The following is a 13,814-nucleotide window of genomic DNA, read 5'->3' as shown; positions in this document are numbered from 1 at the left end:
GAATTTCTTAAACATAAGTTAATTGAAGGACCAGTACTCGCACCCCCAGATTGGACAAAAGAATTCCATATTCATGCTGATGCATCTATGTATGCTGTAGGAGCTGTTTTGTGTCAAGCAGATGATAATAAGGTGGATCATCCAATTTATTATGCGAGTCAAAATTTAAGTGATGCAGAAAGGAATTATACCACCACTGAGAAAGAATGCCTATCAATGGTATTTGCGGTGGAGAAATTTCGTCATTATTTATTAGGGAATAAGTTTACTATATATGTTGATCATGAGGCGTTAAAGTATTTGCTTAATAAAGCAGAACTTTCAGGACGTGTGATTCGTTGGATGTTGTTATTCCAAGAGTTTGATTTTCAAATAGTTACTCGTCCTGGTAGAGCTCATGTGCTAGCAGATCATCTATCACGATTATTAACATCAGACAAGGAGGAAGGTGTGGAAGATGATTTGCCGGATGCATCACTTTTTACTGTGGAGACACAAGTTCCATGGTATGCTGATATTGCGAATTTTCTTAGTACTGCTCGATATCCACCTGGTGCTGATAAGCGCAAGAAACGTCAGATATTAATGCAATCACGCTCCTATGGATTATTAGGGGGTTACCTTTATAAATTTTTTCCACGCGAAGGTATCTATCGACGTTGTGTAAGGGAAGATGAAGTATCAGTGGTTCTTAAGGCATTGCATGATGAGCCGTGTGGTGGCCATTTTGCCGGTGAATTGACTGCAAGGAAAGTTCTATTAGCTGGTTATTGGTGGCCTACTCTATTTAAAGATACTTATTATTATTGTCGCAAATGCGATGTATGTCAAAGGACTGGTCGTCCTTCTAAGAGTTTTGCTACGCCTTTGACACCTATATTAGCATTAGCACCTTTTGAGAAATGGGGAATTGATTTTGTAGGCCCAATTGATCCGCCTACTAAATATCGATCGAATCGTTATATCTTAGTCTGTACTGACTATATTACGAAGTGGGTGGAAGCGAAAGCGCTTAAAACGGATAAAGCCATTGATGTGGCTAAGTTTATGTATGAGAATATTATTACACGTTTTGGTTGCCCACTGGAATTAGTAAGTGATCGAGGTTCCCATTTCTTGAATGGTCTTATTAGCGAGTTAATGGAAATCTATAAAATTAAACATCGCAAATCAACACCTTATTATCCCAGAGCTAACGGTCAGGTTGAAGTAACCAATCGCATTATATGTGGGATTTTAACTAAAACGGTTGCTTCCCACAGGCGAGATTGGGATGAACGTTTATATGAAGCGTTATGGGCTTATAGAACTACTTATAAGGTGACAGTGCAAAATACACCCTTCAATTTAGTTTATGGCACTAATGCTATATTCCCTATTGAGCAAGAGTTGCCCACTTTACGAGTAGCTCTATCATTACGACTAGGTGAGGTTGAATCCTTGAAACAACGGATTTTACAATTGGTAAAGTTGGATGAGGAAAGATTATTAGCCCTACAAAGTCTAGAAGCAATGCAAAAACGTCGTAAAGCATGGCACGACCAAAATATTAAAGTACGGGAGTTTAAAGAAGGCGATTTAGTTTTACTTTATGACAGTCGTTATTATAAATTTCCTGGGAAGCTTAAAATTCGTTGGTTGGGACCTTTTAAGGTGATTAATGTTTATGATAATGGTTCTCTTGATGTGCAGGATATTAATGCTGAAAATGAGATATTTAGGGTTAATGGCCTGCGCCTTAAACATTTTGTGACTTAAGCTAGCTAGGTATAGTTAGGTTAGTAGTTACAATAATATTTTGTCTAATCCACTCTTGGATGTCTTTTCTTTCTTGGGGGGTTTTTTTAAACGGGATGCAGGTATGGCCTTTTTGTGGATGGATGCGCTTTACCCTCGTATTGATGCCGATAGTACTGATCCTGTTCATGCTGGACCTTACGATATTCCGCGTTTTCAGACGCATGACAGGTTTTTATATGCACCGAGAGGGGAGGCCTGTTGTGGTTCTTCCTTTGTGATTATTTTTTGTTTACAGTATCATCCACCTTTTGGTTGTAGGTCTTGTCAGCGGCATTTATTTGTGCGTGCTCAGCTCTTGTGTTGGCAGTGTCGCACATACTTTCGATGCTATGGTACCACTGCCATGCAGGAAATGATTGGTTATACCTACCAGCGTCATGATTATAATAGTGTTTTTTCTCCTGAGCGCGGCGCTGGTCAGTCTAGGGTAGGTAGAGAGCGAGCAGAATTTGCAAGATATCGTTCCACTGTATACCGCCTTACTCCATCTTACCATGAATTACAGACTAGTGTTCCCTGCCCATGTTGGGATTATATTTGTTGGTACATGGATGCGACCGAGGGGCATTCCTTAGATGCTTTACCAGTGGCCCCTATGCCCTACTATGATGATGCAGCTTCGGCTTCGCTCCATGATGTGATGGAGGTTCTTAGTGATGCACCTGATAGCGGATCTGTGACTTCTGATATGTCTACGCTAGAGGCTATTCTTGAGCATCCTATAGATGATAGTTTAGTTAATAGGTTTGACTTAGATGGAGGTGATGATTTCGGATTAGGATTATTGTTTTCACTAGAAGATCTCAAAGACTTTGAAGATTTTAGTCTAGATATTTTGTTTTCTTAGTCTTTTATGTTTTTTTCTTTTATTCTACATTTAAAAAAAAAACAAACAACCAAACAAACAAACAAAAATATATATCGTTTAAAAAAAAAACATACAATGCTTTGAGTTATTGATATCCTGTAGGTTTTCATGCACTTTAGTTTTATTTTCCACGTAGTTAGGTAGTTAGTTGCACGCACGGTCAGGATATTCCTTTCAGTGCTGGAGTTTGGGATATTTAAGTTAGTAAGAAGGACAGTTCTATATGTAAGAATGGTTATCAAGTGGAGAAATATACTGTGGGAGCGTTATGACAGTCTAGTTGATCGCGATTGTGACATGAGTATTTGACAATTCTTTGGTACAGGGAGAAGTTTTATTATTTATCTAACCCTTTAACATTGTACTGGCTAGTGTATGTTTCATGTGCAGATTTGACTATGATTTTGCGTTACACACTGTTGTATGTTTCTGATTTATTCTTGGAGTTGCAATATCCACGAACATACAAGGTTGTTTTATACCTAAACTTTTTATTTCATATTCATTTTGAAAGATACATGAATAAAAAAATTGATGGAATGGAATTAGAGATGTCGAAGGAAAAAAAAAAAACACTTAAGTAAATTACAGAGGAATTATAAATAGATATTTCAAACAAATATGAATGATATATATACACAATTCTCTATATGAAGTCCACTCACATGGGATGGGACTTAGCATTAGGGAGTGATTAAAAAAAGGGGGTGACATGTGTGCATAACATAGTGAATTTCATTGTATGGGTGTCCGATTAGGAATCCTATAGAGTTTTCCCTTATCTTTTGGTCGCTTTTCTAGCGATATGTGGGATAGCTGAATAACAAGGTTCTCTCCATGAAATTTTGACTAGGAGTAGCGTGGAAGAAAGATGCTGAGCTGGTGAGTATTCTTTGCTTATCATTTGCCTAGGCAGAGTGACTAGTATTATGCGCTAGATTAGATTCCTCGAGCAAAGTTGTTGAGCTGAAATGTTTGACCGTTCAATTAAGTGATGTATTCTTAGCTCTTAGTTGATCCTTTAAAAAACAACAAAACAATCCTTAAAATCCAATCCAAATATTAAAAGTTCGGAAGAGTCTATATATTTATTCTTTTAAAGAAATAAAGCAAGAAGAAAAAGAAAAGAAAAGAAAAAAAAACACCCTGAGACTGCAGGGTTTGAAAAAAAAACCAAAAGAAGATAACCATCGCCTCTGAGGTCCTGGTAGGCTGTAGGGATTTCCTTGACGGGTGCCCTGTGTCCGATGCCTTGTATCTCTTTGGGGTGGGACCTTTTGGGAAAGAGAATCAATGTATATACTCTTTTGACATCAAAAAAAAAAAAAAAAAAACCATTAAAAACATAAACTTTAAAAGAAGAGCCTTGGACAATTAGAAGTTATGAACCATTGGCTGGTTGTTCTAGTAGAACATGAATGGTTAGCAGCTAAACCCTAGGAGTCCTATTTAGTGTTGTAGTATTAGTTTACCTTGTTTGGGTTCTTTGTTAAGTAACGACCTTATCAGTGATGCTATTTCAGAAGCAATATTTTTAGTAGGATAGTAGTGTGGCAACTTATTGCCTAGAGGGATTATTGTTGTTTAGCGATTCTAGACAGTTTCCTAGTTGGTATATTCTATGCAATGGATGAAGCTCTGTTATGCATTTCAGTGGGGAGAGTGAGTAAGGGAGAATGTTAGTTTGCACAAGTTTTTACATCTTTTCATTGAAACATTTATATTGTTTGCACTTTAATATGACACAAATAAGTATTTTTTCTACTTTTCCAGTGTCTACTAGTTGTCCATGTGCGGTTTTGCAGATCTTGTAGCTGTGCTCGCGAGGACGCTTCGCAATTAAGTGGAGGAGAGTATATTTTTCTTTCAAAGTTGCGTAGCAGTGCTCGTGATGCTGAATGTTCGTGATGTAGCTGTGCTCGCGAGGACGCTTCGCATTTCAGTGGGGGAGGAATGACAACACCTAAAAACATGCCATTTATTGCAACAATTTTTTGGCAAAACTGTATACAATTGACACTTTATTACTAAATTTTTACATGAATTCAATGCAGATGCGGTGTTTGTTGTTGCTGTCTTTGGAGACCGTGTCCTTGCAGTCTAGCTAGGAGATGTGGTACAATGAAGTTCTTGTACGGGAGGAAGGTGGAGTTTTAGATAAAAAATTTGATAGGTCTACTTAGTGAATCTCAGCTATGACTATTTAAAATTTTACTGTAGGGATTATTACTACTTAGAGGAGATAAGACCTTGTTATAAATTAGGAGTTTTTGGGGAATTTCAGACTTGGCAAGGTCTTGACAAGTTGATAGGATATCTTAGCATTAATCTCAGGGATGGAGGATTTCATTAGCTATGCTACCTCTTACCTCCCAAGGATTAAATTACTTATGAAAAAATACATAGCATTATGATTGTGATTATTGTCTGCAGTAATACTGTAGTGATGATGAAGGGGTGATCATTAAATCATTGATGAAAGATTTCTTTGGGGAGGTGTTGAATATCAGATTCAGGAGGATGACTCTTGGCAAGGACGAAGTAATTCAAAAGGGACTGCTCTGCTACTAGGCAATTCCCTATAGAGGCCAACATGGGTGTTATCAAGGTAATTTGTAAATCACCCATGTGCGTCAAGGTAACCATTAGCAGCCTTTGACCATGTTGAATATGTCTTATAAGCTTTTTGTCAAGGCTTTGGCACTCAAAATTAAGTGATTACTAGCTTAAGTCATCCAACCCGAGCATTATGGTTTCATTTTCTTTATCAGAAGATAGAAAATGCCATCCCTAGCCTTGCAACAGCTATTGACTAAGCAATGATTGGTGGACAGGACTACCCCTTAGTGGATGGATTTTGAAAAGGCATGTAATCATATTCCTTAGGATTTCATCTGCATTTACCTCGAAGCAATGGTCTTGGGAAGGAAGTTCTCTAGGATGATTATGATACGATCGAGATTATTCCAAATTCTCAATTCTCATATGTTTTATAGGATTGTGACCTCCAAATGCGAAACTACCTAGGAATTGAATCTGTCACCAAAGAGGTCTCTGTGAAGCTGTGCCAAGGGTACAAAGAGGTAGAGAGGCTGGAAAGGGAGGTTTTGGGATCAATTGAATTGGAATATGCGCGTCATCAACAAATGGGTGATCTAACAAGTCTGAGGGAACATATGTGCCGTCTTCTTTCATCCAAGCTGCAAATGTGCAATGAGGCGAAGGAAAAAATACGGACTTCAGACCTAGTGATTGGATTCCTAACAGAAAAACTGCAAGATGTGGAAGATCACTTTGAAAAGTTTTCCAAGCTTTATAATGTCATGCGAGCTCAGAGAAACAAGTTTATTACACTTGTTCAGGCTAGTAAAATCACAATGGATGAATTGAAAGATAAAGTGAGAAGATTGGAAGTGGAATACAACATGTTACAAGGTGAGCTGCAATATAAGGACAGAGTTCTGAATCAAATGCGAAAAGAATTTGTGAGCAGTGTGCAGGCTAGGTTCCATCTGCGCACGGAACTTATCAAATGCTCAAAGTCCCTCCAAAAGCAAAAGGAGCTTGTTGATGAGAAGGTTATTGAAGCTTCAAGGATGAATGGGTTCATCAACACTGCAGAGAAAGAGATGTCTTTATTCCGAAAGCACTATGAAACATGTGTGCTTGATCGAAATTATGTGGGAATCTCCTTGATTGACCGCAATGATGAGCTCTGCATTTTGTATGAAAAGTCAAATGTACAGGAGGAGCTCTTCAAGGTTTCAGATATAGAGATGTCAAAGCGAGATAATGAGATATCATTCCTGAAGCATCAAGTGGGAGGCTTAGAAAGATCAATTCTAATTTGCTATACATTTTTTCCAAGAGCCCGGGTCAAAGTAAATAAAAAAAAAGAGAGAAAAAACGGTTATGATGGGAAGGAGGGCCGTTACGGACACGTCGTGAAGAGGAAGAGAGGGCGCCATTCCCATTGACGATGGCTGCTCTGTCGTCGACGTCGTCCTTCACTCACACCGTCTTCCGGAGCGCGGCTCTGCTACCCTTCCGTCATGGCCATAGCCATAGCAGCCACGCCTTCTCCTTCCCCCCTCGTCAATCGCGCATCCCGTGGTCTCCACAGTAATAGCCATCGTCAGAGGCCGCAGCGCCCCGTCCTCTCCACCATCGCTGTCGCCACCTCCCCCTCCTGCAGAATCTATCACTACAGCAGCGTCTATAAGCTCCAGGGTTGCTCCTGTACCCTCTAGAAATGGTGATGATGCTCACAGTCCTCGCCTTATGAGATGCCATGCAGTAAGACGGGACATGTTCAACGATTGGAATTTCGAAGAATTCATGGCTGGTTGTGTATGAGTCTCATACATATAGGGTAGATTTATACATGAGTGACGACATGCTGTTGGGTCAAGAAATCACCATCTGTGCTGCCACTTCTCCCCTCCCTTGTCCATCCGACCCCGTGCCATGTCCCTGCAGCAGCAAGAGCAACCGCCGCATCTAAACGAGCACCATGTTGTTCATATTGACATGACATTACGGCTCTTCCATATTATTGGGTGACATCTTCCTAAAGGTTTTTGATCCAGACGGCTCTTCCTCGGACATGATGATGATGCTCTCAATATCCAAAAGGGTTGTCCAAGTTTATATGCAGCAAACAAGATGTTGGTAATGTACTGAAAAGGGGATTATTAATAAGCTCATACTTTGGATAACAATGGAGATGGTGTTTATTCCAACAAAGTTGCATGGAGACAAGAAATGATGAGCTTGTAGTGCACAATGACTAGATAGTGGCCAGATGAAAAGAGGACACGGTCTCCAAGGACGTGACGACGACCTGCAGGTTTTCCAAGTAAGTGTCGAACTGGTTTATCTAAAATAAATGATATGGCATGATAATTTATCTAGTTTATAATTTTTAAAATATGTCTTTAAACTTGTTTTCTTATGCTACATGGTTGTTTGTATTTATCTGAACTGGTTTTTATTTATTAAAAATCAAAAACAATCAAAAACACTAAAAAATGACTCAAAATGATCATAAATAAAATATTATAAAAGTAATGACTGAAAATTTATAAGTTCTGATATTTTTCCTATAAATCTTATGAGTCAGGGAATTTACTGAATTTCTATCAAGATTTTTAAAGATGCTTTGTTATATTTAAAAATTAGAAAAGAGTTATATTTAAGGAAAAAGCATAGTTTTCCTTTATGTAAAATGTGTTATTTATTGATATAAACTATGGATTCTTAGTGAAGTATTGGAAACAAAATCTTTGATTGGTTAGTGCATTTTGGTTGTAAGGATTAAAGAAAAGAAATAATGATTTAATAATATTTTACTTAGGAAATGCTTGTATAAAGATATGGTGTTTTAGTTTTGATAAGAGAAATTATATGCGGTGTGAACATTTAGGAAACATGGGAAATTACAAATAAAAAGTTTGACAACACTTTATAATGATTTATAATGTTAGGTTGCAGTTATAAAATTTAGTTTAAATTAAAACCAAAATAAAATCAAAATAATTTAATGATTGGATGGCATGAGAAAAAGCCTCAGCATCTATGTTAAATTTTTACATGTTATTCATTTTAAAATCAATTTCTTAAATATATGGAGTGGAGGGCCAGTAGGATAATTTAAAGAAAACTAAGGGGAAATACGGGATTTAAAATGAACGTTGTATGTGAACCATAAGAGTATGGAAGAACTTGTTTTATTTTGATTGAGGTTTGATAATAGAAAAGAAGGAAAGAACGTTATATTCGCAAAATGAATTAAGTATTTAAAAACTAATAAGCAACGACGAAATTAATATACGGAGTGGGAAATGTCTACCAAGGGAGATTAAAATTTAGGGGTTTATGGTATGTCAGAAAATTTGATTTGAATGTTTGTTTAAAATTAAAGAAATAAAAAGAATTAATTTTAATCAGGAGAGAAACATAAAAAGGAATTTTAAATGGAGATATATAAATAGATCTAAGAGATCTATATTCTTGAAACAACCTTTCCAAAGTCAAACATTAAAAACATTTCCTGGATAAACCGCCACTAGCATGGCAGGAGTACATTATGAGGAGCTGCCTCTGAGAGATGAGGGGAAACCATAGTTATCTTAGGTTTAGCAATTTAGTGCCCAGTATAATTTACTGAAGTTTAGAATCTTTGCAGTTGGACTACTACAAACAACGTTGTAGATATTAAGGAAGGCTAAGTCGAGTCAAATTAAAACAATTAGTGAAATAATCACTTGTTTAGTGCAACAACTCTTAGGAGTTGGCTTGTTAACCTGGGTAAAAGTGGCTTGGTCTTTGGCCAGTCAGGAATGGCCCTTTGCACCCCACACTTACCACTATATCTGCTAGCTCGATCTCCATGGATTCATGGACCGGCTCTAGGAGTCCGAACACCCTATGAGTACATGGTAACATTGATGGCAAGAATGTATACATTCTTATAGATAGTGGCAGCACACATAGTTTTGTGAATAAATTGACTCTTTCCCATTTGACATGTATTCCTACTGAATTACAACAACCTCTTAAGGTTCAAGTGGCCAATGAAAGTGAGGAAATAAGCTCCCATATATGCACACAAGTGTCTCTTACGTTGGCTGAAAATTACGCTGTCGTATTGCTACGCATTCGAGGTGTGAAAACCACCCAAAATTTGTGTGTGTGATTTGATACTTTGAACATACTTAGTTGTTATGTTTGCTCTTTCATTCTATGCCGAAGATGGAGAAAAACAGGGAGTTTTTGGTAAACTGGTAACTCGAGATGCAATCTCATGGGCTACACTTATTTCAAGATATGCCGATTATGGGCTTTGTGAGGAAGTACTAAACTAATTCCAAGAAATGCAAGTCGAAGTACATTGGTGGATATGTTTGCCAAATGTGAGAGCTTGCTTGATGTTTAGCACACCTCAGAATGGTGCAATACAGCTGGTAGGAGCATCAAGACAGGCTTGATTGCGAGTGTCATTGTATCACAGTGGACTTGGGCAGCTACTATTTTGTAAAGCTCTAATGTTACATGGGAGTATGTTGTCAATGGCCTTTTTGGTATGCGAGTGAGACGACAATTCAGGTGCTCCTTTTTGGAGTACTTGCCATTGAAATCAAACGGAAAGCATCATCAGCACATACAGTTGGTGAGATTGTGCGTGCAAGGTGGGGTTTTTCGGTGCACATTGTTGTTGCTGGTGTTTGTTTTGCCCACTTCACCGAGACTGATACGCATAGTAGTAGCATGTTTTGGCTTCTATAGGCTTCATCGTCTTGATTGCTTTGGTGGACCTTTACCCCCCCAAGACAAGTAATAGTGCTATTTCAGGTGGCAGTACAACACTGTTTAATCTGCCTTGAAGGGGCAAGTTGTGTATATGCTATGCCAACCTTTGATTGGATATTGTGCTATCCTTGTCACTCTTCATTTATAATTGCTAAAGATGGAGGCTGCTTTTTGATAGGTTCAATCTGCATGTGTATGGGAGAAGAAAAGGGCCACTAATCCTATAAAAAGGAAAAGAAAAGGGTGGCTAAAAACAAGGGAGGGGAAAAGCAGATTCAAAAAAGGCAAGGAAGATTCGGGAGTTCAAGGACAGAAAGAAAGAAAGCATGGAAAAAGGATGGACGGGAGAGGAACAAAGGGATTTTTGGGGACGTAACGAAAGGAGAAGCTTTTGAAGATTACTGTGGCGCAAATGCTGAGAAGATAGAAATGGAGAGCAAAGGAAGCTGAAGGAGAAAGTCGAAGTTGTGACGGAGGAAAACGAAGTATAGGCGAGTGTTGTTGTGGAAGACGAGATTGGACCGTGCTGCATTGAGAGGTCGAGATGAAGAAGAGCTGACGAAGTTGAAGCTTAAGGAGGACGACTGAAAACAATCAGACGATAATCAAGACATTCCAGAAGGTGACGAAGATCGAAAGCGTGATGTCAAAGAGGAGGAATGAATGCTGCTGAAATTACGGATAAGCTGGGTCTGTACTCTCTTCGTGAGCGACATTAGAACACACAAGGTCTGATTTTTGTGGCAAACAGGAAGGACAGAGATCGAATTGAGGATGGGGAGGCTGTCGGGAAACCTGCCGAACAAGGTGCATCACACACGACGTGTTCTGGAGCAACTGCTCGAGGAGCTCTCATCTCCATAGCCTGCAAGTCGGGGCCCCGGAAGTTGTTTTGTTTCCATCAAGTTTGTAGCCTTATTACACAGTTGTTCTTGCATAGGAGCTTCCTTTTTCTTTGCTCTGTTCCTGTGGCTCCATCATCATCTATCCATACAAGATTGCCTCTTGCGCTCCATTGCCTGCCATGACTTTGCTCTTTCTCAACTCTGCAAAAGCTTCTGCACTCGGTGGCACAGCTCACACAAGAAGAAGAGCTCCTCATCAGTCGTAAGGGCTCAAGAAACCTCGATAGCCCGGGGGCATATCCGTTTCTCAACCTCACTCAATTGGAGAGCTTGCATACAGGTAGCAGGATTCAAGACGCTTCCCCTGTATATGCGTTAAGCCTGCGCAAGTGCACAGAGCGTATATCTGTCTAACCTCCTCATTCAGATGTACAGAAGCTGTGGGGCTGTGGAGGATGCCAGGTCCGTTTTTGTGGATATGCATGAACGGAACGTCTTTACATGGGCTATGATGATTGGTGTATGCACTCAAACTAAAGAGTTTGATGAGGCCCTCTAGCTTTTTCAGCAAATGCACATTGAAGGGGTGGTTCCAGACAGAGTTATTCTGATCCAGGTTGCGTCTGCATGCTGTGGCCAGGACTGCAAGACTTGCTGTTTTTTTTTTAACGGAACTCCAATTGATAGATCAGACAACCAGGAAATAGAATTTGCTGAGATGTTCCAAGAGTTGGTTGAAGCTGCACGGGACGTTGTGAACTTAATGTTGTCACAAAATTCATTGAAACCTTGAATAAAGAATTCCAAGGATTGGTGTAAAGAGATAATTTCAGAATTTGTGTAATAACTATGCTTTATCATTGTTTACTTTGAAAGTGGAGTGATTTCAGTGATAGTGACAATGGCAACTATAGCATTGACAGCAATAGTGGCAGTGACAGTGAAAACTGCAGTGAAAGTGCGAGTGAACTAGAGATTGCTAAGTTCAACAACGCCAGAAGTGCTACTGTTTTTGGCAGTGAACTTTGCTGCATTTCTGTAATGTTATTGCCATGGCTTCTTGAGTGAATTAGGAGCTTTTGAGCTACGTATTCAGATCCTGTATTCATCCATGTTCAGCTTCTCATCCACATCCTTTATAGCCTGTACAGTGGATAAGAGAGCAATAATGGAGGTTCTATCATATTCATGACATCCATCATAGGAACAAAACGGGCTTGTTTCTTGGTGTTTCTGTTATAGGAGCCTCAATTGGAGCTGTCAATTATCTCATAAGATGAGCTGGACAAATACTTGAATTTACAAGATTTCACCCTTTATTTTGAAGTCTGAACCATACACACAATATTCACTTGATTGGTCTTCTATCCTGAAATTATTCAAAGTCCTGTGTGGATGCGATATTGCTTTCATGAACCCTTCGACAACGCAGCAAAGGTGGACTTAATTACCCTTGATATGGGCCTCGTGGATGTTGTTTTAGGTTATGATTGGCTGTAGCAGTTGGGAAAAATCTCTATGGACTTCTCTCAGCTGTATATGGAGTTTGTAATGCATGGGTAGCTTGTACATTTGGAAGACATCAAAGAAATTGCATATTTTCAGCTTATAACAGCAAGACAACTCAAAAAGGAATTCAAGAATTGCTCACAGATCTTTGTCTCGCATTTGCATAAGGATATTGATGACAAGCACACCTTAGGGAAGTAAAATGCAGTACTAAAAGCACTTTTTGCTGAATATAAGGACCTATTTCAACCCCCCATCACTCTCTCACCTCAGAGATCAGTGGATCACCCAATTGACTTGGAGCCCCATGCCAAGCCCATCAATAAACCCCCATATTGGCTCTCTAAGTGTGAGTGAGAGGAAGTAGCTAAGCAAGTCAAGGAGCTCACTGAAATGGGATTCATAGAGCGTAGCTCTTCCCCTTATGCCTCCCCGGTTCTATTGGTTAAGAAGAAGGATGGATCCTTCCAATTGTGCATTGATGATCGTGATCTCAATAAGATCATCGTCAAAAATAGATACCCCATCCATCGAATTGATGACTTGCTTGATGAGCTCAAGGGAGCACTACTTCACCAAGATTGATTTGTGATCAGGCTACCACCAAATCAGAATGAGAGTGGGTGATGAAGTTAAGACAGTCTTCCAGACTGACTGTGGCTTGTACCATTTCCTTGTCATACCGTTTGGGCTTACTAATGCCCCCGCCACATTCTAGAGCCTAATGAACAAAATATTGCAGCCATGGCTTTTCCAGTTTGTGTTGGTATTCTTTGATGATATACTCATTTACAGCAAGTCACTACATGAGCATTTGAAGCAAGTCAAACAAATTTTTGATATACTAAGAGAGCATCCATTATTTGCCAAGGAAAGCAAGTGTGTCTTTATGCAAACAGAGGTTGAGTACTTGGGACACATTGTTAGTGACAAAGGCATCCAAGCTAACCCTAAGAAAGTATAGTGTGTTCGAGATTGGCCCACACCCACTACCACTACCTCCTTGCGTGGTTTGTTGGGGTAAAGGGCCTCTTGGCCTACCCGTGTATACTATGACCATGCATTCCTTATTCATATATAATATGATAGTACAATAAGGTTGTCAATTCAGTGCTCTTCTCTCTCGCATCTTCCTCTTCTCCTTCTCCACTGCCATTGCATCCCCTTCAACTGGTATTAGAGCAGGTCTTCAAGAGCTCATCCCAAACTTCCACACAAGGTATGATGAAGGGGAGCTATGGACCTCTACCTCAAGACCTACGGAACGCTTATTGATCAAGCGTTTCAAGCCGAGCAACCATGGCTACCTCTCACATAGCTGATGCGCAATGCCTACCTTATGGGTGTAATGAGCTTACCTTGATGCTCGATCGAGTTCCCTCCTCTCTCTTGCACTCTAGTAGCTCCACGATCCTTGCGGCAAGCTAAAGCAACCTCAATCCCTCTCCGTGAAGCTCCATCCTCCATAGCCGCATGAGAAA

Source organism: Lygodium microphyllum, chromosome 24 (genome assembly GCF_053477565.2).
Source record: "Lygodium microphyllum isolate KBCC chromosome 24, Lygodium_microphyllum_v1.1.10, whole genome shotgun sequence".
NCBI classification, from domain to species: Eukaryota; Viridiplantae; Streptophyta; class Polypodiopsida; order Schizaeales; family Lygodiaceae; genus Lygodium; species Lygodium microphyllum.
The sequence above is the reverse complement of the archived record's forward strand: the minus strand, read 5'-3'. Positions refer to the sequence as shown.